General features: G+C 47.4%; 1 protein-coding gene across 1 annotated transcript in view; it reads left to right on the top strand.

The window, feature by feature from the left end:
• The first annotated feature begins 13,030 nt into the window (after positions 1–13,030).
• The window catches only part of TMEM117 (transmembrane protein 117), a 336,233-nt gene continuing 326,945 nt past the window's right edge, over positions 13,031–22,318 (top strand). Inside the window, exon 1 of the mRNA XM_083182660.1 lies at positions 13,031–13,362. The gene's annotated coding sequence lies outside the window, so the exon portion shown is untranslated. The remainder of the gene's footprint in view (positions 13,363–22,318) is intronic.

The following is a 22,318-nucleotide window of genomic DNA, read 5'->3' as shown; positions in this document are numbered from 1 at the left end:
AAGTTCAAAAACATTTATTCTTCCCTGACAGCAGCCCCTCCAGATGCAGCTGATGTTGATGCAGCTGATGTCAACGCAGCTGCGTCATCCTCTACATCGGCTGCTTTGTCGCCAGTTGGGACAAGAGTCAGTGCATGTAATCTGCACAGTAAAGTATTCTCCACCCCTAGGGTTTTGTGCCGCATGAATTCCTGCAAGTATGATTCCAGGTATTGGCGTGCAGTGCCCCTCTGCCTCTTATTCCTCCACTTGCAGGAGCCCCAGAGCCTCTCGATATTCTGGGTATGGACTTCAGTGTCTGGGTCCACGAAGTTATAACGGTGGTTGACGCGCAGATGGAGGTACCCCGCCTGCTCAAGCGCTTTCATATTGTATGCACGCCAACGTCTGGATGGCGTCACGGCTGGCCATTTGTGTGATGAAGCATTCACCGGTCTCACGCGATATCCCATCGAAGAGCCACTGCTGTGGTAGGACACATCCAACATGGCTCTTACGCTGAACAAACAGACTTTTGTCCACCTCAACGATTTTGCCAGGTCTGCCAATCCAGCGTTGGGGCTGCGACATCAGATCGAGGGTGCACGCCTCCCGCATCAGATTGTTATATGTAACGGCAGTTTTGTTAGAAATCTTGAAGTGGCGCTCACAAAACTGAATTCTTGTCAGCTCCTCTGCCCACGAAAGTATGAACCGCAGAAGGGTCAGAAAGGTCAGGTGACATCTGCAAAACCATTGTGCGGCCCGGAGACTGACCTTTTTCCCACAGCTTCTTATGTGGCAGTGCCACATACGCTCCTTTACGTTGAGCCTCATAGGATGCCCGTTGACACAGGTCTGTATCTCCGGCAGCAAGTGGTGGCGTTGGAAAACTCCACCGACTCCTCCTCTGTCTGTGGCAGGTTGAAAATGGTCAATGGTTCGGCAGCCATAACCCACACAATGTAATAAGCGGTGACACAATGCTGACTGACTACGCTAACTGCGTAGCGCTGACTGACTATGCTAACTGCGTAACCTCTGGTTAGCCGCGAACATACACACAGTCGAAGATACAAGCTGACTATGCTGGCTGCGGGAACACAACGCTGACACTTGTTGCGATGCTGACAGGGACACTACGCAAACTACATAAGTGCCGCAGTGAAACTACACAAGTACCTAATGGATTGCTAAAACTATGGCAGGGCATGCTGGGATGTGTAGTTCCATGAGGGCCATGAGTTTAACACCACTGGTCTAGAGTGAATGAGTAGCAAACATTATGTGAAAATTACTGAGTGGAAAATTTTCGACCATTCCAGCAATTTTCACAGGGGGTGAACCACTTTCCACATACCTCCCAAGTGTTCCAATTTTTGTGGACAGTCCTTGTTATTCAGGATGTTCCTAGGGCCGGCAGTGTCCTGCAGTGTCCTGCAGTGGGAGGGGAGCATTTGAGAGTCCCTCCTGTCACTGGCTTCTCCACTCAGCAGAGCAGTGGTGAATATGCTATGCACACAGCCAGGGCCGGCAACAGAAATCTTGGGGCCCTGTACACTGAGATTTCTGGGACCCCCTGCTCCCCCCCCCACCCACGTGATCCCAAACCCACACTTCTGTATGTACCAATACATGTATTGCCTAATATAAGACACTGGAATACTAGAAATGTGCAGATAGAGGTAAATGTACAATTTGTAGGTAAGTGGCATTACCGAACATGACCGAACATACAGATGGAGCCGGGCTCTTCTTTGCAGGGGATGGCGACGCCATCCGCCATCCCCCGCCACCCGCCATCTGTATTTGCGAAAGGGGACGCGCGCGCACGAGATGCTCGCGCGTCCCCTTCCGACGGCTTCCCCCGGGTCCCCGCCGGCTTGTCGGCAGTCACCCGGGGTCCCCACCGCCTCCCCGTGCCCCCCCTAACCCTGTCTGTCTCCCTGAAGCGGAGACGGACAGGGTCCCGTTGCCCCGGTGCACGGACACTGAGACGCACGCGCGTCTCAGTCAGATGGCGAGCCGGGCTGCTGTGACGTTCTGGCGATTCGCCAGCAAAGATGAGCCCGGCACCATCTGTACCTCCCCACTGCACACGGGACTACAGACCGGAAGCCACGAGTAAAGTACAAACAGCCGTTGAGCTGTGCCGCAGCCAGGGTTCCAGAAAGGAGGGACAGTTAGGTTTTCCAACATAATTCCCCTAACACTCCTTTTATTATTTTAATCTAGTTTAACTCATTGGAGCTGCTTAAAAACAATTAAGGGCATGTTACATTTATTAGTATAATGCTGTATATGACAATAATGATGACACTGGCTCTCACTGCAGAGATGCTGTATATGACAATAATGTATAACAGAGCGCTAAAAAAAACCATGCAATACCAATAAAAATAAATAAATAAATGAAAGAGATTGTAATGTTAAGCTCCATACACAAAGAATACTAGATCTCTGAGCAATATACTGCTCAGCTTCCCGATTTCATCAGCGAAAAATTAGACTCTTTGCCGGGGGTAGCCGCTGGTTGCAGGAGCATGCTCGTGGGACCAGCGACCACCACTAGGGCTGGTTGAGGGAGCGTGTTCCTGTCGACATTTGCTCCGTACACACGGGGATATGGTCACTTAGCGACCATATCCCTGGCGATTATGGCTGAAATCACCCCGTGTGTACAGGGTTTTACAGCTATTTTTGAGTTTTTGCGGTAGCCAGGTTTTGTATTGCGTTGGTACAAAGTGCACTCTAACTTTCCCCTACTATTATGGTGCCTACGGATCCGCCGTTATCTGTGGCTTCTACTGCTGGGCAATCAACAGCAGATCATCTTTTATAAATACAGTATTTGCTTTTTTTAAATTTACGGAAGTTCCTATAAAAGTATTCTTGTTGATCGCTCAGCAGTAGAAGCCGCAGATAACGGCGGATCCGCTATAATAGTAAGGGAAAGTTAGCATGAACAAGTCTCTGCACCACCGCAACAAATAACAAAAAATAGCTGTAGCATAACAATCTCTTTTATTTATTTTTATTGGTATTGTGTGTTTATTTTAATGCTATTTTACGCACAATGTTTATTTTTTTAACAGTTAGAGCTGCTTCAATAATGCTCAAGACTACACACTGCCTGTCTCCCTCTGCAGAAAGATAAGGGGGTTATTCTAGTCCATTCTTTCTGACAAAATCCTTCTTAAATGGACAAAACCATGTGCACTGCGGGTGGGGCAGATGTAACTTGTGCAGAGAGAATTAGATTTGGGTGGGGTTTTACTTCAAAGTGAGATCTATATTGAAGTGTAAAATCATGCAGTCAGTATTTTCCCTGCACAGAAACAAAATAACTCACCCAAATCTAATTCTCTCTGCACATGTTACATCTGCCCCCCTGCAGTGCACATGGTTTTGTCCATCTAAGAAGGATTTTGTCAGAAAGAATGAACTAGAATAAACCCCAAGGTCCAGGCATCTCCTTGCCTCCTTCCCTCCTTGTCCTCCTCACCTATACCACTGAGATCCAGGGGGGCCTTTTAGACTTTAGTTAGGGACTTTGGGCCTTATTCTAGTTCAAAGAGGGTTTTAGGACACTAGGTGTCCCGAGAGGGCGCCTAGAAATGGGTGGCTTTGCTTAAGCTGCGTTTTCATAGGTTTGGGAGTCAAGCCCAAACAAACAGAAATATAGTAGAAAAGGGGATGTGAAACCACGCTTTATCTAATAACATGCAACAGGTGAAAAGTAAAAAAAAACACATTTAATAAAATATTACACTTAAAATAGGAATTCATGTGAACATTCCATAAGTAGATGCTGGTATTGGTATTTATAAAATGGAGCAAGGATAGTCACCCAGTTGTTTTCCAATGGAATACTGTCCTTGTGTCCGTTCCTAGATATGCTTCCTATTGGTGTCCCATTAAATTTGAGCCAATGGTTTGCAAGGATTTTTTAGGAGAAAAGGCATCCTCCAGCCCAGGGAGCACCGGATTTTGTAGGGCTCAACCTGGTTTGTAGATGGTATATTGTCCTGATTTGCACGGCTGCTGGGGTTACTCAGGAAGCTGGTCTGGTCACAATAGGGGAGCTGGGTAGGAGGTCCAAAGGTGGGTGTCCTGGCTCCAATGCACCAAAGCGTTTCGCTCTTATGGCTTTTTCAAGGTCACCTTGATAAAGCCATAAGAGCGAAACGCGTTGGTGCATTGGACACCTGTCACTAATCATCTAGGGCAGTGGTTGCCAACCCGTCGCTCGTAAGCTACTGGTAGCTTGCGGCAGAGATTCAGGTGGCTCGACCACTGCAGCCGCCCGTCCATCTCGCCTGCCTGCCTACCTGTCTCTCTCTCCCTGTCTGCCTCTGTCGACACGAAAACTCCCTCTTCTGTAACAACAAGATGCAGGGGACGTTCTCGTCTCATCAAGCCCAGTCAAGAACCAACCGCTCAATCAGGCTTGCTCCTGAGCCACGAGTAGCTGAGCTTCATCCACTTCGCTAGTCCCTCCTTTCATGTACTTGTATAATTGGTTGCAGTCGCCGCCGCTGTTAGTTCAAAGGGGAGGTGAGGAGAGCGCATTGCACGTCTTTCCTTCCCCTCAGTGTCCATCCCTGTGACTGGGCCACCGGCAGCCAATCAGAGCTTGTGGGCCGGCAGCCAATCAGGAGCCGGCCCAAGAGCTTTGATTTGCTGATGTCTCAGTCACAGGGAAGTGGAGACGCGCAATGTGCTGTGCTGCACTCCTGCCTCAGAAGAAGGGTAGCAGCAGCAGCCACCACCACAGCGGATGGGGACATCAGAGCAGCAATGGTGAGTGCTGGCACTATTGGGGGCATTCCTGCCATTATTGGGGGCATACCTGGCACTATTGGGGGCATACCTGGCACAGTGGGGGCATATCTGGCACTATTGGGGGCATACCTGGCACTATTGGGGGCATACCTGGCACAGTGGGGGCATATCTGGCACTATTGGGGGTATACCTGGCACTATTGGGGGCATAACTGGCACAGTGGAGGCATACCTGGCACTATTGGGGGCATACTTGGCACTGTGGGGGCATATCTGGCACTACTGGGGGTATAACTGTTTCTGGCAATGTGGGGGCATACCTGGCACTGTGGGAGCATATGTGTATCTGGCACTATTTGGGCATTATTGCGGGCATATGTATATAACACCCCCATTTTCATTCGCAGCACCCCATGTGGCTACACCGATTTTTTGGCAAGCGCCTGTGGCACCACAATCGGGCTAGCATTGTTTTTCTGGTATTGCTGTGTGTATGACATAATTGTGGGCATTGTATATATAACACAGTGTATATTCAGATAGGCTGGAGGCACGGGCGAGCAGCTCTCAGAGCACTGGCCATGATCTCATAGTGGAAAAAATGGGGCATGTGGCCTCGTAGGAGTTCCATGATAGTAGGTCATGCCCCCTAATTTTGGGTGCGCGCCTTCGGGCAAGCGCAGATGTCCCTTCTCCTCTGCCTCCAGTGGGAGGTGTGTATTTGGTATATTAATCATTGTGTAGCATTTTGTTTCTGGGGCATTGCGGTATGTGGCATAATGTGTCGGGGGTCTTTTTATATTTTAGTTTTTAGATTTTAGTAGTAGGGTGGTTTATTTTGCCGCGAGCAGCTCATGCCCCAAACAAGGTTGGAGACCACTGATCTAGGGAAATGGTTAACATAAGCTATGCAGTATAGGTTAAAACAGGGTACATGAGAGAATGTGACCACAATAAGACTAATTAAAGAATTAATCTAATAAACAATATACACTACACATCGGCACTCACCTTTCCTAGTTTTGGGGTGCCATATGGCTTGTGACCACATTGTTTAAACAGAAATTGTAGGGGCTCTGCACTCACTAAATTAACTGATATTAATAAATAGTGGAGATTTAGTTCATGAATTGATCAATGCATTTAAGCCTGCAGCCCCCTTCACATGAAAAGCCTGTGTTTGTCCCTCTGTACCTTACTCTGTAGGACTGTAGGAGACCTAACAGGATCAATGCTGCCTTTGATTAAAAACCCTCCCATGATGAGGCTGCTGCTGCTTGAGAAGCATGTAATGAGCTTCACCAATCAGAGCTCAGCACAAACCTCCCAGCCTCTGCCCTCTTGTGCAGTGTCATGGGACTCAGTCAACTCCAAATAATGCACTGCACACTTGTGCAGTCAGTGTAAAAAAAAAAAAAAAAAACATGCCGACTAGAGGGGGCCCCTAGTGCCCCCCTTAATTAGTGTTAATTCTAGCACCCACTATCTTTGAAAACCCATGCAGTTCCTGTTCCCTGCCTGAGGTGTCGCTGTCTGCTGTGGTATTTCTAGCACAGGTCTGGTTTGCATATCAGTGCTGATATACAGACCACACTGTGCTAGAAACACTACAGCAGACAGGGACACCCCAGGCAGGGAAGAGGAACTGCATGGGTTTTCAAAGATAGCGGGTGCCAGAATGAACACTATTCATCCGGCCCTGACAGCGTCTATTCCCGCAGGCAGGGGCTCAGGACATGGCCTGCATATCACAGAGCCGTTGGCCATGCCCCCCAAAGTGGCAAAATGGGAATGTGACCTAGCATGATTGATGCGATTTGTAGGCAATGCCCTAAAAAAATGTGTGCATGCGAGGGTCCTGCCGACCATGATTCTAAAGTTGGGATGTATGTTTCCATAGTACAAGACTATGTAAAGTGGTTTATTCGGCTGGTTAAACAGGCTGGGGCATACACACTTGGGGATTTTGAGCTGAAAGCAGCTCAAAATACCAGAAGTGAGCTACTGACAGCTCAAAATCAAACCAGTGTGCCTTTATTTTTCAGCAGGAACTCCAGTTCCTAAACCTCTTATTAAGTATGATATAATCAGGAACTGGGTTCCTGAACCTGTCCTGGGCCAAAATGTACTTTTCATTAAACAAAAAAAGTGTGTGGTGGTAGCTTCATGGAATGAGTTTCCATGACTGATCAGCTGCACACAAGTTTCACATCTCCAAGTCCAATGCCAAGCGTCAGATGGAGTGGTGTGAAGCACTCAAACACTGGACTGTGGAACAACGGAAATGTTTTCTGTGGAGTGACATACTGTATCATGCTTCTCTGTTCAGTAGTCAGATGGTCGAGTCTGGGTTTGGCAGATGCAAGGATAACGTCACCTGCCTGACTTCACAACCACTGCAATCAGCTTCATACTAAACAATAATTACACATGGCCTGACAATGACTATTACAACCAAATTACAGATACAGCTATGGACACAAGGTTTGCCCTGAACAATGCCAACCTGTTTATGAGTAAGTGGGAGGAGGAGAATTTCTGGCACTGGTATGAGCTTTTGGAGAACCTGGTCCTCTGGTGCTGATTCATTGACAATATAATTTTTATATGGGAAGAGACAGAACACACACTCAAATACTTCATCATCATCATTATTATTATTATTATTTATTTATATGGTGCCACCAGGGATCGGCAGGGCCCAGTTACAGAGTTCATAAAAGGAAAACAGTGACGGTACTCTTTACCTAGAACGGCGCCCATGATTTTGATCTTAGGCATCGCAAGGTAAAAAATCGCGTTGGTCGCATCGCATGCGGCCAAAAAATCGCATGCGATGCGACCGACGCGATTACCGCGATTTTACATAGGGAACAATGTTAAATGGCCCAATTGACCCGATTTTACATAGGGAACAATGTTAAATGGCCCACAGACCCCAAATAGCCACCCTGAAGTGTGAAATGTCCCCCCCAATTGTTAACGCCACCCCACGATCAACGTCAATCCGAAGCGTGGCGAGCGCAGCGAGCCCGCGAGGGGCGGCGGTACGCGTCCTCCGACCTTTTCATACCCCCACTATCCACATCGGCGTGGAGTTGAGAATAGAAAGTGTGGCGAGCGCAGCGAGCCCCGCGAGGGGACGTGGATACCTTCACAGGTATCCACGTCCCCTCGCGGGCTTCACAGGTATCCGCGTCCCCTCGCCATGCTTCGGGCTCAGTGGCTCGCTGCGCTCTCCACACTTTCTATTCTCAACTCCACGCCGACGTGGATAGTGGGGGTATGAAAAGGTGGAAGGACGCGTACCGCCGCCCCTCGTGGGCTCGCTGTGCTTGCCACGCTACGGGTTGACGTTGATCGTGGGGTGGCGTTAACAATTATTCGGGGGCCATTTCACACTTCAGGGTGACTATTTGGGGTCTGTGGGCCATTTAACATTTAACATTGTTCCCTATGTAAAATCGCATGCGTATTTTTGGCCGCATGCGATGCGACCGACGCGATTTACATTTTAACATGCATTTCTATGTAAAATCGCGGGCATCGCATCGGTCGCATCGCATGCCATTATAATGGCATGCGATGTACATGCGATGCCCGCGATGGGCGCCGTTCTAGGTAAAGAGTACCACAGTGACTTACAGTTCAAGACAGTATAGAACAAGTACAGTTAATACAAACATATCCTCATCAGCAGACAATACTGAAATAAGTATTAGGGATTATATTTTATCTAAGGAAGTATGGAGATGGTTTAGATCAGGCATGTTTAAACTGTGGCCCTCCAGCTGTTGTGAAACTACACATCCCAGCATGCCTTGCCATAGTTTTAGCATTCCTTAATAGCAAAAATGTGGCAAGGCATGATGGGACTTGTAGTTTCACAATAGCTGGAGGGCCATAGTTTGGACATGCTTGGTTTAGATAACAGAAGCAGGGGCACATGAAGGCAGAGGACCCTGCTTGTGGGAGCTTACATTCAACAGTGGGTTAGGATGAGAGTTTCCTGAGCTTGGTGAAGAAGTGGGTCTTGAGAGCCCGTTTAAAGTCTTTTAGGGAAGTGGAGAGTCTGAGGGGGAGAGGTAGAGAATTACTTGTTGTTTACTACTGCGCTATATGAAAATATAAGTGAGGCTGAGATGAATGATAAACATACAGTATATACACCTTTAAAATGTAAATATATATGTTTTATTTTAATTATATTCACAATATATATAAATAATTAGTACTATATTCGGCCCCGATCAGCCTGTTTCTATCGCAACCGCAGAGTGAGTCCTGGGCTACGCACAGACTGCACACAGTGAAAAAAAACAATCGAGGGTGAGTGCGTTGTGAATGGATTTGCAGCTAATCACAGGGCTGCACAGGGGTATCCGGGCTGATCATAGACTGACTCATGATAGACAGTGATATGGTTGACTGTCAAAAGGTTGACAGGGTCAAAAGGTCGACAGGGTTTAAAGGTCGACATGGTCAAAAGGTCGTCATGGAAAAGGTTGACATGAAAAAGCTTGACATGCCTTTTTTTACATTTTTTAGCTGACATGTGCCGACAGGCGGTATTTCATGCCCTACCATCCACTAGGGTGTGGAGAGAGAATAAAATAGTGTGCCAAGCGTAGCAAGGCACCGAGCCCGAAGCATGACGAGCGCAGCGAGCCACGCGAGGGAACGTGGTACCCTCAGGGCTGTTTCACACAGTACGGTTCCTGCCGCACGGTGAAATCCCGTACGGTCAGGGAGCCGCGCCGCACTCAGAATTTTATAATGGCAGGGATGGCCACAGCCCGGCAGCCGTCCCTTCCAGTGGGGGGATCCGGCTGCAGCCGTGCGGCCGGGCCGTGGCCGTCCCGTGTGAATGGACACAATAGTGTCCATTCACAACTGCTGAGTGCGGCACGGCTCCCTGGCCGTACGGGATTTCACCGTGCGGCAGGAACCGTACTGTGTGAAACAGCCCTCAGTGTCCATGTTGAACTATGTCGACATAGACACCCTAAAAACATTTAAAAAATCATGTCAACCTTTTACCATGTTGACCTTTTGGATGTTGACCGGAGGTGAAGAAGCCTGTGCTTTTAACCATATTGACTTATTACCTGTCGCCCTTCTGACCCTGTTGACCTTAAAACCCTGTCAACATTTTGACTGTTGACCTTTTGACCCTGTCGACGTGTTGACTGTTGACCATTAGTGGTCGACCATATGATTGTAGACCTAGACATTGCAGATGCTTTATCCTACACAGGGCTGGATTTCACTCTGACTGGGCAGTTTTTGATTGCAGAGATCTGCAAATTAGCAACCCAGCAATCAGGTCTGAATAACCCCCATTAACCCTTAAGACCATGAAAGCCAAGGGACTAAAGGAGGTTATTCAGACCTGATTGCCAGGCTGCTAATTTGCAGAGCCCTGCCGCGTCAGGTAATCTTTGCACAGCCAGAGTGAAATCCCGCCCTGCTGGTTCCAGTTAATAGATCGACAGATCTACATACACTAGTCGACAGTCAAAAGGTCGACATGAAACAGGTTGCCATGCATTGGGTCAACATGGTTAAAATGTCAACAGCCTCATAATGTCAACATGAAAAGGTAGACACATGAAAAGGTCTACATGACTTTTTTCATGATTTTTTGGTTCCCCATACATGTCAGCATAGAGGGATAATATATGCGCGGGTACTCGTTTCACTAATTGGAGTCCTTCTCGGCACCCAAACAAATGTCAAAAAATCATGTTGACCTTTTCACATGTCTACCATTTTCATGTTGACATTTGACCCTGTCGACCTTTCCCATGTCAATGTTCTGACCATGTTAACCTATTGCTTGTCAACCTGTTGGGGTAGACCTGTTGACATGCGCAGACCCCCCCCCGGTACTTGGCTGAGCACATTGGAGCCCTGTCCCTGCGTGTACAGGATGGTACATCCCCGCAATAGGATCACATATTACAATGTGATCCTGGGCGGTAGTATTCCACACAGATGACATTGTATATTCAATCCTTATTAAATAGGCCGCTAATCCCTTCTTCAGGAATGACATACATCTCCATCGTTGTACCATGGAAACACAACTTTCCATTAGAGGTGATCTGCTTACCTTATACTAATACAAGGTTTAATATTACTGAAAGCCATGAAAAAATCAAGTTATAGTAATATACCAGTGTCAACAAACTAAGGGGCCCATTTATCAAACAATATTTGCATATAATTCCTTGAAGACACATTTTAGGTTAACAGCAAATTTTAAGTAGCCCCCTGAGTGAATGACAGGGGGGATCGCAGAAGATATCTCCAATACCTGCTGTGATCCTTCCATATGGACTAAGATGCTGTCAGAGTGATCAATTGCCGGAATGTGAAGCAGTCCCAAAACTGACCTCCGCAGCTACCGCCATGCCCATTGTAGCTTGTGAGCAACTCAATGAATTCCTAGCCTGAAGAGGGATCCCTCGGAACCCTCACCGGATTTTGCTGCTGTTCAAGAATAGTCAGTGAGATCATGTACGTGCCGTAGCCCCAGCACCATACTCAGGGTCGCCATCAGGGGGTGCTGTGGGTCACTCATTCTGCCCACCGCCAACCAACCCACCCCCTTGAAGCCTCCGTTGTGCTGCCTGAGCTCATTGAATGAAGCCCTGCTCCCGCTCTGATTGGCTGTCAGGCCATGTGCCCCGATTGGCTTACAAGTCGGCGCCATATTTTAAATGGCCACCAGCGCCCGGAGGTGAAGAAGCCTGCGCTCAAGGAGCAGGGCTTTATTCAGTGCACTGGCCACAGGCAGCGGAAGAGGGTGGGAGAGCCCCCAAGAGCCGGGCGGTAAGTGTGGGGGGCCGGAGTACAAATCAGTCCTGCCCCCCCCCCCTCCCCCAATTTCTAGTGGTAGCCCTGACCGCACGGCTTAAATATTATACATGCTGCTGTAGGTATTGCATTCTTCAATTATATCTTCTGCACTAATATCTTGCTTAGGGGCGCATTTATCATTCAATATTAGTGGCTAAATCCCCAAAAACACCCGTATTCGGGGTTTAGCCGCAAATATTAAGTATCTCCCCAATGTATGTAGGAGGGACCGCAGCAAGAATCTCCGATCCCTCCTGTACCGCCGCCAGCCGCCAGTGCATAACATCCCCGGGCTAACGCCATTCTGAGATGGAGGTAGCCCATTGTAGCCTATGGACTACACACCGCACTGCTACCAGGTAGTGCGGTCAGTGGTGGGTCAGCACTAACCGCACATGCGCAGACCCCCCCGATCCCAGATCAGCACATCGCAGGGACAGGCTTCTTTCGGAGCCCTGTCCCTGTGTGTCAGGGATGATACATCCTGCCACTAGGATCGCATTTAACAATGCGATCCTATACGGTAATATTCTGCATTGTAAATGCGATCCATGATAAATGGGCCCCTTAATGTGATCAATGGTAAATGGGCCCCTATGGTGTTTGCACTGCTTTTAATAATTCATGTTACAAAAAAAATAAATAATTAAGAATGTTAAGAAACTACGTTTCTTTTATGCCTCCAATGAATACTGTATGCATTTACATGTGTATTCAATCTGATTTCTTTTAAACATGCACCTGTGACAAAATAGTAAATTACCTTATAACCCAACAGAATGTTTAGTACTTTCTCATCTTTGCAGCCACAGATTACGCTACGGAATTTATGTAGTATTATGTAGTACACCCTGGGTCCACGCCACCATCTATCACCTTTAGTAAAGTTGTGGCGAGCGAAGCGAGACACCGAGTCTGAAGCGTGTCGATGGAAACGAGCCCACCAAGGGACAATGGTGCTTTTTTAAAAAAGCGGCTATCGTAACTGGCGTAAGCAGTGGCCGCAAACATTAGGAAGTACCGAATGTTTATTTTACTAAAGTTTTCAAATGTGATAACAAGTTGAAATAGAACAAAAATGGAAGACAAAAAAATGCAGTGTCACAATGCACAGATACCGTAAGCGCACATATGCATTGCTGCCATTTTTATCATCATATTCATTTACATGAACTTGATCTGCGTTGCAAATGCATTAAAAAAAAAACATTTTAACACCAGTCTTTAGCCAAAAGCAGATTAAACCTAGAACCCAAGCTTCCTCCTCACCATAGACAGTGGTAACTATAAGCTTTAAATTGGCTTAACCTTTTAACCCTTTACCATCCAAGCATAGCCCTGTTGCGTAAAGGTGTGCTTTAACATGCTGCATGACGTCATTTATATGCCAGTCCAAGGAACCGCTATTGTATAACCACAATGTAGTGTCAGCCCAGGATTCCCGTGCTGCCCAGCCAGGCCCCGGACATTTCCCCGGGAGGACACGACCTACTGCTGCTGCGGTCGCCGCCGCCTCCTGTGTGTACTAGGGCACATTACACAGCACTATACACAGAGGACAGAGCATGCCGGAATGACGGGCTGAATGGTGGAGCAGCACTGGCGGCAGCGTAGGGAGGGCGTGGGCTGCTGGATCTCTGCATGGCTATTTCTGGAAGCTGCAGAAGCAATGCCCTGGAAGCTCCCTCGGAGGAGAAAGACTCATGAATAGAGAGCAGGGCGCGGGTTTGGCTGGTAAGTGATGTCCTGTGAAGTCTAATCACAGATCTCATTCGGTGTCGGCATCGCACAGAACCCTGCAGCGTCCATTGTTCTATTAATATGTAATGTGAGAGTGGTGCCAGTTTCCCACAGGGGGTGAGGGCGGTGCGGTGCAACCCATCCATTAGCTTTCACTATAAACGTTTATGATGCCAGCCAGGCACCAACAGTGGTGTACATCTAGATCTTACACCTGTATTAGGGTATGGTGCCACTGCCTACTGGAGAAGTCAGTGAACTTAAGGAGGAGAGAGAACTTCTAAACTTTCATCCCATGTGACTGTAAAACTGAACTTACAACTTTTACATTTATTAATGATAATTATTGGACATATAACCATATCTTATGTATAAAGTGACAGATTTTTTTTGATGTTCTTTATATATTTTTTTCACATTTGTCATAGATGGTGTTCTCGCTGCTTTGCTAATGGAAAACAGGTCCAGCAAGTTTAAGGCCCACAAACACTATTCTGTTTGGGCCCAATTTCACATACGATCAACCCTCTCCTGACAGCAGGGAGAGGGGATCGCATGCCATACGCCTCATGCGATTTTGCCCCCGGAAGGGACCAGGGTGGCTGGAGGAGAATTGTATGCGACTTCCGAGGGGAGAATTCACTTAGTGCAGTGGTTCTTAACCTCAGTCCTCAAGGACCCCCACCAGTGCACGTTTTCCAGGTCTCCACACACAATCAAAGGTGACATAATTAGCTCCACCTGTGATCTTTTAAAATGTGTCAATGACTAATGAGTTCACCTGTTCACCTGCCAGGTGACCTGGAAAACGTGCACTGTTGGGGGCCCTTGAGGACCGAGGTTGAGAACCACTGACATAGTGTATGTGCACCTTTTTACTTTAAAGTGACTATATTACAATAGGACCCCAAAAGCAACCTGTTTATAGAGGCAATGTACAGTTTCTGTTTAGTTGATTACGGATGTAGGCACCAGCCCTCCTACCATGTATTTCCATTGCTTGCTAAGGAAAGAGATATTTAACATTTATAGTTTTGGGATAGTAGTATTTTTATTAGTTTGTTTATATGATCTAGGGCTCGAGTCCTCGAGAGATACTAACAGTTAGGGCTGTTTCACACAGTACGGTTCCTGCCGCACGGTGAAATCCCGTACGGCCAGGGAGCCGTGCCGCACTCAGCAGTTGTGAATGGACACTATTGTGTCCATTCACACGGGACGGCCACGGCCCGGCCGCACGGCTGCAGCCGGATCCCCCCACTGGAAGGGACGGCTGCCGGGCTGTGGCCATCCCTGCCATTATAAAATTCTGAGTGCGGCGCGGCTCCCTGACCGTACGGGATTTCACCGTGCGGCAGGAACCGTACTGTGTGAAACAGCCCTTAATGTTTTCCAGATCTCCTCACAGAATCACAAGTGAAGTAATTAGCTCCACCTGTGGATCTTTTAAAATGTGTCTATGAGAAATGAGTGCAGCTGTGCATCAGCTAGGTTGTCTGGAAAATGTTAACTGTTGGTAGCTCTTGAGGACTGGAGTTGGCTACCACTGACCTAGGGGATACATACGGATGGGAAAGTCTGAGGTCAGAATACTGATGCTCACATCCTTATTGAGGAAAACTTTCCTAACCCTTGTACCCTGCTGACAGAACCCAACCCCTGCTTTAGGCTGGTTTCACACACTCCGGCTTCTGCCGGACGGTGAAATCCCGTACGGCCAGGGAGCTGTGCCGCACACACTAGTTTATCATGGAAGGGATGGCCACAGCCCGGCAGCCATCCCTTCCAGTGGCGGGATCCGTCTGCAACCGTGCGGCCGGGTCATGGCCATCCCATGTGAATGGACACAATAGTGTCCATTCACAACTACTGTGTGCGGCACGGCTCCCTGGCCGTGCGGGATTTCACTGTCCGGCAGGAGCCGGACTGTGTGAAACCGGCCTTACCCTTCCTTCCCTGGCCTGAATCCTAACCTGCCCCAGTATCTTAATGGATATGGGGATTCCGTCCGTAGTCAGAATGCAGGCGTCTGTATAATGAACGCTGGCATTCCAACTATCGGATTGCTGAATGCATCCCGTATCTAGAACTAGTCATATTAGACAGAGTTATGGAGAGACCCTGAAGTCCTACACATCAGTCCCTGACCAATTGTCGCTAGCACCAGTGGTTCTCAAAAAATTTTTCCAGGTCACCTGACAGGTGCACTCATTACTCACTGACACATTTGGTGGAGCTAATTATTTTGGTACTTGTGTGTTTGCAGGGCGCCCAATTTACATACGTACAGCACCATAGTAAAATTGCATCGCATGCAATTTTGCTATGCGATGCGATATTTTTTTTTCCCCCCACTATCCACGTCACTCCGAAGCATGGTGAGCACACGTGGTTACGTGTCCTCCCGACCTTTTCATGCCCCCACTATCCACGTCGGTGTGGAGTTGACTTTATAAAGTGTGGCGAGTGGACAAGGAATTTATGTTAAGTTATCCGCGTGCGCTCGCCACACTTTATAAAATCAACTCCACGCAGACGTGGATAGTGGGAATATGAAAAACTTGCGGGGTTCGCCACGCTTCGGGGTGACGTGGATAGTGGGGTGTGCATGGGTGCTTTTAAAATAAAGTACCATCACATCTCATCGCATGGGTGCTTATACAATGAAAAATCTCATCACATTGCACCGCAAATGGCATGCGATGCGATCCGCGGGCACTAAAAACGAACTAAGGAAAATCGCATCGCATCGCACCGCAAAATTGCATGCGATTTCACTACGCAGAATAGCCCACTAAGCAAATTGCTTAGAGCAGCATTCGCCAACCCGTCACTCGCGAGCGACGGGTAGCTCGCCGGGTGTTTTAGAGTAGCTCGGGGCTGTCAGTGACCTCCTGCCGCGTAGCGGGTCCTTGCTTGGCGGCAGGAGGTCAGAAAGTGAGTTAATGCTGCGTTTCTGGACCTGACGGCGGCAGTGACCTCCTGCCGCGTAGCGCTTCCTCACTTGGCGGCAGTGTGACCTCCTGACGTCCCCACTATGCCGCACTTATCGACGCCACAGCCTCTGCTGAACTCCTGCGCCACAGCCTCTGCTCAACTCCGTTAGATAATTTTTTTTTTTTTAAACTGTGTGTGCGCAATACATTAGGGGTGACTCCAGCCTGCATTCCATTTTTACTGCTTGAGGTATAATTGGCAACATGTGTATGGCATATGTTTAATGAGTCATTAAACATATGCCACACAAATAATAATACTCATACTCATTCATTAATAATCATCAAGGTGTGTGGGGCATATGCCACACACATGATGCCCATTATACAAATGCCCCACACCTTGATGCTCATTAATAATGAGCTTCACGCTGTGGGGCATTTGTATAATGGGCATCATGTGTGTGGCATATGCCCCAGATACCTTGATGATTATTAATTAATCAGCATCAAGGTGTGGGGCATATGTGTAATGGGCATCATTTGTGTGGCATATGTTTAATAAGCATCACAGTGTGTGGCATATGATTAATGGAGCATCACGGTGTGTGGCATATGATTAATGGAGCATCACGGTGTGGCATATGTATAATGGAGTATCATGCTGTGGGGCATTTGTATAACGGAGTATCACGTTGTTGGGCATATGTATAATGGGCATTGTGTGTGTGGCATTTGTATAATGGAGCATAACGCTGTGGGGCATTTGTATAATGGAGCTTCACATTGTGGCATATGTATAATGGGCATCACGGTGTGGCATATGTATAATGGTGCATCACGGTGTGGGGCATTTGTATAAAGGAGCATCACGGTGCGGGGCATATTTATAATGGGTATCACGGACTGCACTATTGGGGTCATATGTATCTGGCACTGCACTATTGAGGGCATATGTGTATCACACCCCCATTTTCCATGGCCGCACCCCATGTGGCTACAGCTCTTAGAGAGCTGACCATGCCCCCATAGCGGAAAAAATGGGGGATGTAGCCTCGCAGGAGTTCCACGGTAGTAGATGTCTCTTCTCCTCTACCTACAGTGTTGGGAGGTATGTTTGTGACATATTGGACATTGCAGTGTGTGGCATATTATGTCTGGGGCATTGCAGTGTGTGGCCTAATGTGTCAGGGGCATTACGGTTTGTGGCATTATGTGTAAAGGGCATTTTTTTTTATATTATGCAGATTTTTTAAAAAATTTTACTTTAGTAGCTCTTTGGACGGTTTATTGGGTGCCGGACGGGTTCTCGACAGTCGGGATCCCGACAATCATTTACCCGATGTCGGGATCCCGACTGTCAAAACGCAGACAGCCGGGTGCCCGACGGCCACCCGCTATTTTCTCTCGTGGGGGTCCACGACCCCATAGAGAGAGAATAGAATAGGTGGCTCGCGTAGCGAGCCACCGTGCCCGCAGCGTGGCGAGCGCAGCGAGCCCGCAAGGGGCTTTTTTGCACTCGCCATGCTGTCTGACTCTGGCCAGTCGGGATAATGACTGTCGGGATCCCGACTGACGGGGTCCCATACCACACCCGGTTTATTTTGTCGCGAGTAGCTCCCGACCCAAAAAAGGTTGGAGACCACTGGCTTAGAGGGTGCCCTGGAAATACACAAGTACCAATATTTCACCTGCAAAACATGTGTGTGAGGTCCTGAGGACCAAGTTTGAGAACCTGTGGCTTACACCATGGGTTCATAAAATCAATCCTCAGGAGCCCAAACAGTTTGTTTTCCTGGTCTCTTCACAGTCACAAGTGGAATAATAAGCAACCTGTGAGATGCATACCTCCCAACATGACCCATTCCAGGAGGCACACAGTGCTCTGTTTCTAGACTTCCCTGTTAATTCATGATTGCCATCGCCGGTTTAAACGGGTTACTTTATCAGAAAGGGCGTTTCAACACAGGTCATGGTAATCTTAAATTAAGATGGAAGTCCAGGAATATAGCATTCTGTCCCTCCTGAAGAGTTATGAAAATGTATCGGTGAGTAATAACTACTCCTGTGCCCCTGCTGAGTGACTTTGACTATTTTTTGGTGCTGAGCTGCTTTCAGCTCAGAAGCCACCCGGGGATGAGTGGTGAGCTCCGATGTGTGCTCCCTGATCATCGCTGGTCGACGCTGCTTATCTACTGGTATTAGCATCATTGGGCCACCAGGGATGGTTTGTTTCCATTTGTAATTTGGACATGTCAGTGTACAAATTATGACTATTGATGTACTGCCAAACTTGTTAGATAATTTTAGGAGTGAAAGATACTTTATGATGTATACAGTAATTAATCAACCAACCGTGTCCACAGCTGATCTGGACTGCATCCTTAAAGCCCCCATACACTAGTCCGACTTGTCCTAAGGATAAGTTGGACCAGTTTGCTTATGATTTGGCTCTTGATGTGCCAAATTACATGCAATAAATCACATGTGCCGGGAAGCTGGCAGCGGTGGGGGGCAGGCAGCGGGTTCCCTGTGGCGCTGGGCAGTCAGTCAGTCAGCGGGGTCCATGCGGCAGCTGGGAACAAAGTAGTGCTATTTGCCAGGCAGTGGGGTGGGAAGCGCTGCTGAATTTGAAAAGACTGGGCGGATGCTGATTGGCTGAATATCCAGCCAATCAGCGTCTGGCCATACTTTTCAAAATGTTTTCAAACTCAGCAATGCTTCCTAGTATTCATTCTAGCACAGTGTTGTCTGTATATCAGTACTGGCATGCAAACCAGATCTGTGCTAGAAACACCACAGCAGACAGCGACACCCCAGGCAGGGAAGAGGAACTGCATGGGTTTTCAAAGATGGCGGGTGCTAGAATGAACACTACTTCCCGTCTTTCAAATAGCGCTACAAGCTCCCAGCTGCCGCTGCCTGGATCCCCCCTGCTGCACATAGGTGTGTGACAGCGGTGCTTCACCGCTGGCACACACCTACGGATTGGATCAACACATCGTGGGTGCTAAAAAAGCACCCGCGATGTGCCGCTGATGGGTTGGATCCGACAGACTGAACCTACAGCAGGTTCAGTCTGTAGGGTCTGACCCAATGCGCACAGGACCGTGTCAAACACATCCGATTTGGGTCGGTTTCTCGGCTGAATCCATCTGGATATGGCTAAATCATCCCAAATCGGACCAGTGTATGGGCACCTTTTAGGTAATGTCCACCAAATTGATGCAATATCGCTCCATGATTTCCTGTCACTTTAGATGGGAGATCGGATGGGCTATTAGAATTGAATACCACCTGGTACTTGATTTCATTAACTGCCGGATTGTTGTTTTGGCTTTAGTTACAACATACAGAACAGGGGGTGGAAAGTAGGCGGCAGCGCGGTAATGCACCGGTTTATGGGCGTCTGTGCTGATCCATGCATATCGCTAAACCCTGCGCTCTTAGTGTGCCTTGAGGACAAATGTTGGAAATGCCACTGTATGGGCTCGCTGCCTACATTTTGGAACCCTCTGGTATTTATCTGTGACCTTACTCTAAGGCAGGGGTTCCCAAACTTTTTTGAATCAGGGCACCCTAGAGCATCAAAACATTTTCAAGGCACCCCAAGGCCAAATGCTTTTTATCGATAATTGCAGAAAAAAATATTAATTATGTGCATTGTGTTTATATATCACAGTTATGTGGTGAGGGACAGGATTTGCGGTACTTATGTAATATCTGGGCTCCCATTTTTCTTATGAGACCGCGTCCCCTCGCGGGGCTCGCCACGCTTCGGGCACGGTGGCTCGCTGCGCTCGCCACACTATATAAAATCAACTCCATGCATAGTTGGATAGTAGGGGTATGAAAAAATGGGGTGCATTTAACATGGGAGCCCAGATAATACATAAGTACCGGATTTGCTTCTGTTTGTCCACATATACTATGATTGCAGCCACAAGCACTGTTTTTGCCTGGTACATAGACCATAAATAATATGAATTGATCCTGGTCCACCAACCCAAGGCACCCCTGCAAGTGTCCTGAGGCACCCCATGATGCCTAGACACACAGTTTGGGAACCACTGCTCTAAGGGTTTTAAGCTTGGAGTTGTGTTACTGGAGCTATGTACCATCATCTGAAGTCAGCACTGTTCAGAATCCCTCCTGTGCTGCAGATTGTGTTTGCAATTTTGAGGCGAAAGCATCATGAATTTTGTCATTTGAGCTGCTTTCAGCTCCAAAGCCACCCAGTTTGTAGGGCCCAGCGATGAGTGATGGTTGGGGTGGGGGGGGGGGGTACGGTATTAGTGCAATAATACAATACAATAGGTTGGTCATATTCAGAGAATACATACAGTTTCTATATTCCTTCCAAGTTAGCCATAGCTTGATTGCGGAAGATGATGAACTATAAGGTATACCAGCCGTTTCAAATTCAAAATGAGATTGCACCGCCTCTTCTATCTCCATAAGACTAGGTACACTAGTTGTCCTCCAATTGCGGGCTAGGAGACGTTTAGTTGAGGACAGTATATGCCCAATTACATATTTATCAGAGGGAGAGGCTATGTCTGGAAGAATATGGAACAATGCAATTTTTGATTGTGGGGCGATAGCTCTATGTAATATATAGTTCGGTCAATAGAGGGCATGACCAGAATATGTGGTATATTGATCCCACCATGCCACAGTTACGCCAGCAGAAACAAGGGTTCGTGGTGCTTATCCTGTGGAGAAGGGCGGGAGTCATATACAACCTATGTAGGAGTTTAAAATATTGTTCAACATGAGATATACATTTAGACAATTTCAAACACATCTGAAACACTGATTGCCACTCCTCTTCTGATATGGTCAAGCCCATATCCGCCTCCCATTTGATTTGAGAGGGGAGTTTTGAAAAATGTTGAGGTGTGACTAGGTGTGTATACCACCTGGATATTGCGCCTTTACTGTTTGTCTTTTGGAGTAATTCTCCTATCGCATTGGGTATTGGCTTTAGAGTCTGAGGGGGTGGGGAAATAGTTTGCAACCAGTGTCTCACTTGTAAGTATTTGTAGAACTTTTTCTAAGGTATAGAGTATTTTTCTTGAATTTGGGTGAAGGAAAGTAATGTTCCTGAGTCTATTATATCTTTCAGCGCGATAATGTTATGAGATATCCACAAGTCGAGGGACAAATTCGGGATTAGTCGTGCTAACCCCCTCAATGATAGTTCTAGCGTGGGTAGTGACCCTCCTAGCATACGGGACCTAAAATTATTCCATGTTTTGCATATTGCCTGTATTACTGTGGAAGTTTGGGTGAATTGTTTTACATCTGAGGGAGGTAGCCATAATAGGTCCATGAGAGGGAACTGAGATGCTAGGCCCCTTTCCACTATAACCCAAGGTTTAGGTTTATCGGAACTCATCCATGCCCCTATAGAGGAGAGTATAGAGGCCATTTGATACGCTTGAAGATCTGGGTACGCCAGACCTCCATGGGATTTGGGTCGAACCATTATCTTTCGTGCTAGCCTTGGTTTTTTGCCTTTCCATATGTATGATATAAACAGTTTATTGAATTTTGCGAGTAGGGTGTCCGGTAGTAATATGGGTATTGTTCTAAATAAGTATAGCAGTTTTGGGAGCAAAACCATTTTTAGAGCTGCTATTCGGCCCATCCAAGATACGTGTTGCATCATCCAGTCCTGTGTCAATTTTTTTTTTTTTTTTTAACATTCGATTTTTATTGAGAAAATATTTTTTGTTTTAGTTGCACAAAATATCAACATATGATATAAGACAATTACAGTGTTTGAGGAAGTAGGAAGGGGGATTGGGGGGGGGGGTACAGAAAAAAGAAAACAGGGCGAGATTGGGAGGGGGGGGTATGGGGAAGGGGGAAATACATCAGGTACACAATGTCTCAACAACAACAAGTTGTAAATACCCTACTTAGCAATCAACGGGTCAATCACAAGTCAGGGCGGGAGCCCTTGGGCTTAAACTAGGGGATCTGAGGGAAGACAAACCAATCGGGAC

Source organism: Crinia signifera, chromosome 4, assembly GCF_055691185.1.
Source record: "Crinia signifera chromosome 4, ASM5569118v1, whole genome shotgun sequence".
Classification (NCBI taxonomy): Eukaryota; Metazoa; Chordata; class Amphibia; order Anura; family Myobatrachidae; genus Crinia; species Crinia signifera.
This window is presented reverse-complemented; position numbering and strand designations above follow the sequence as displayed.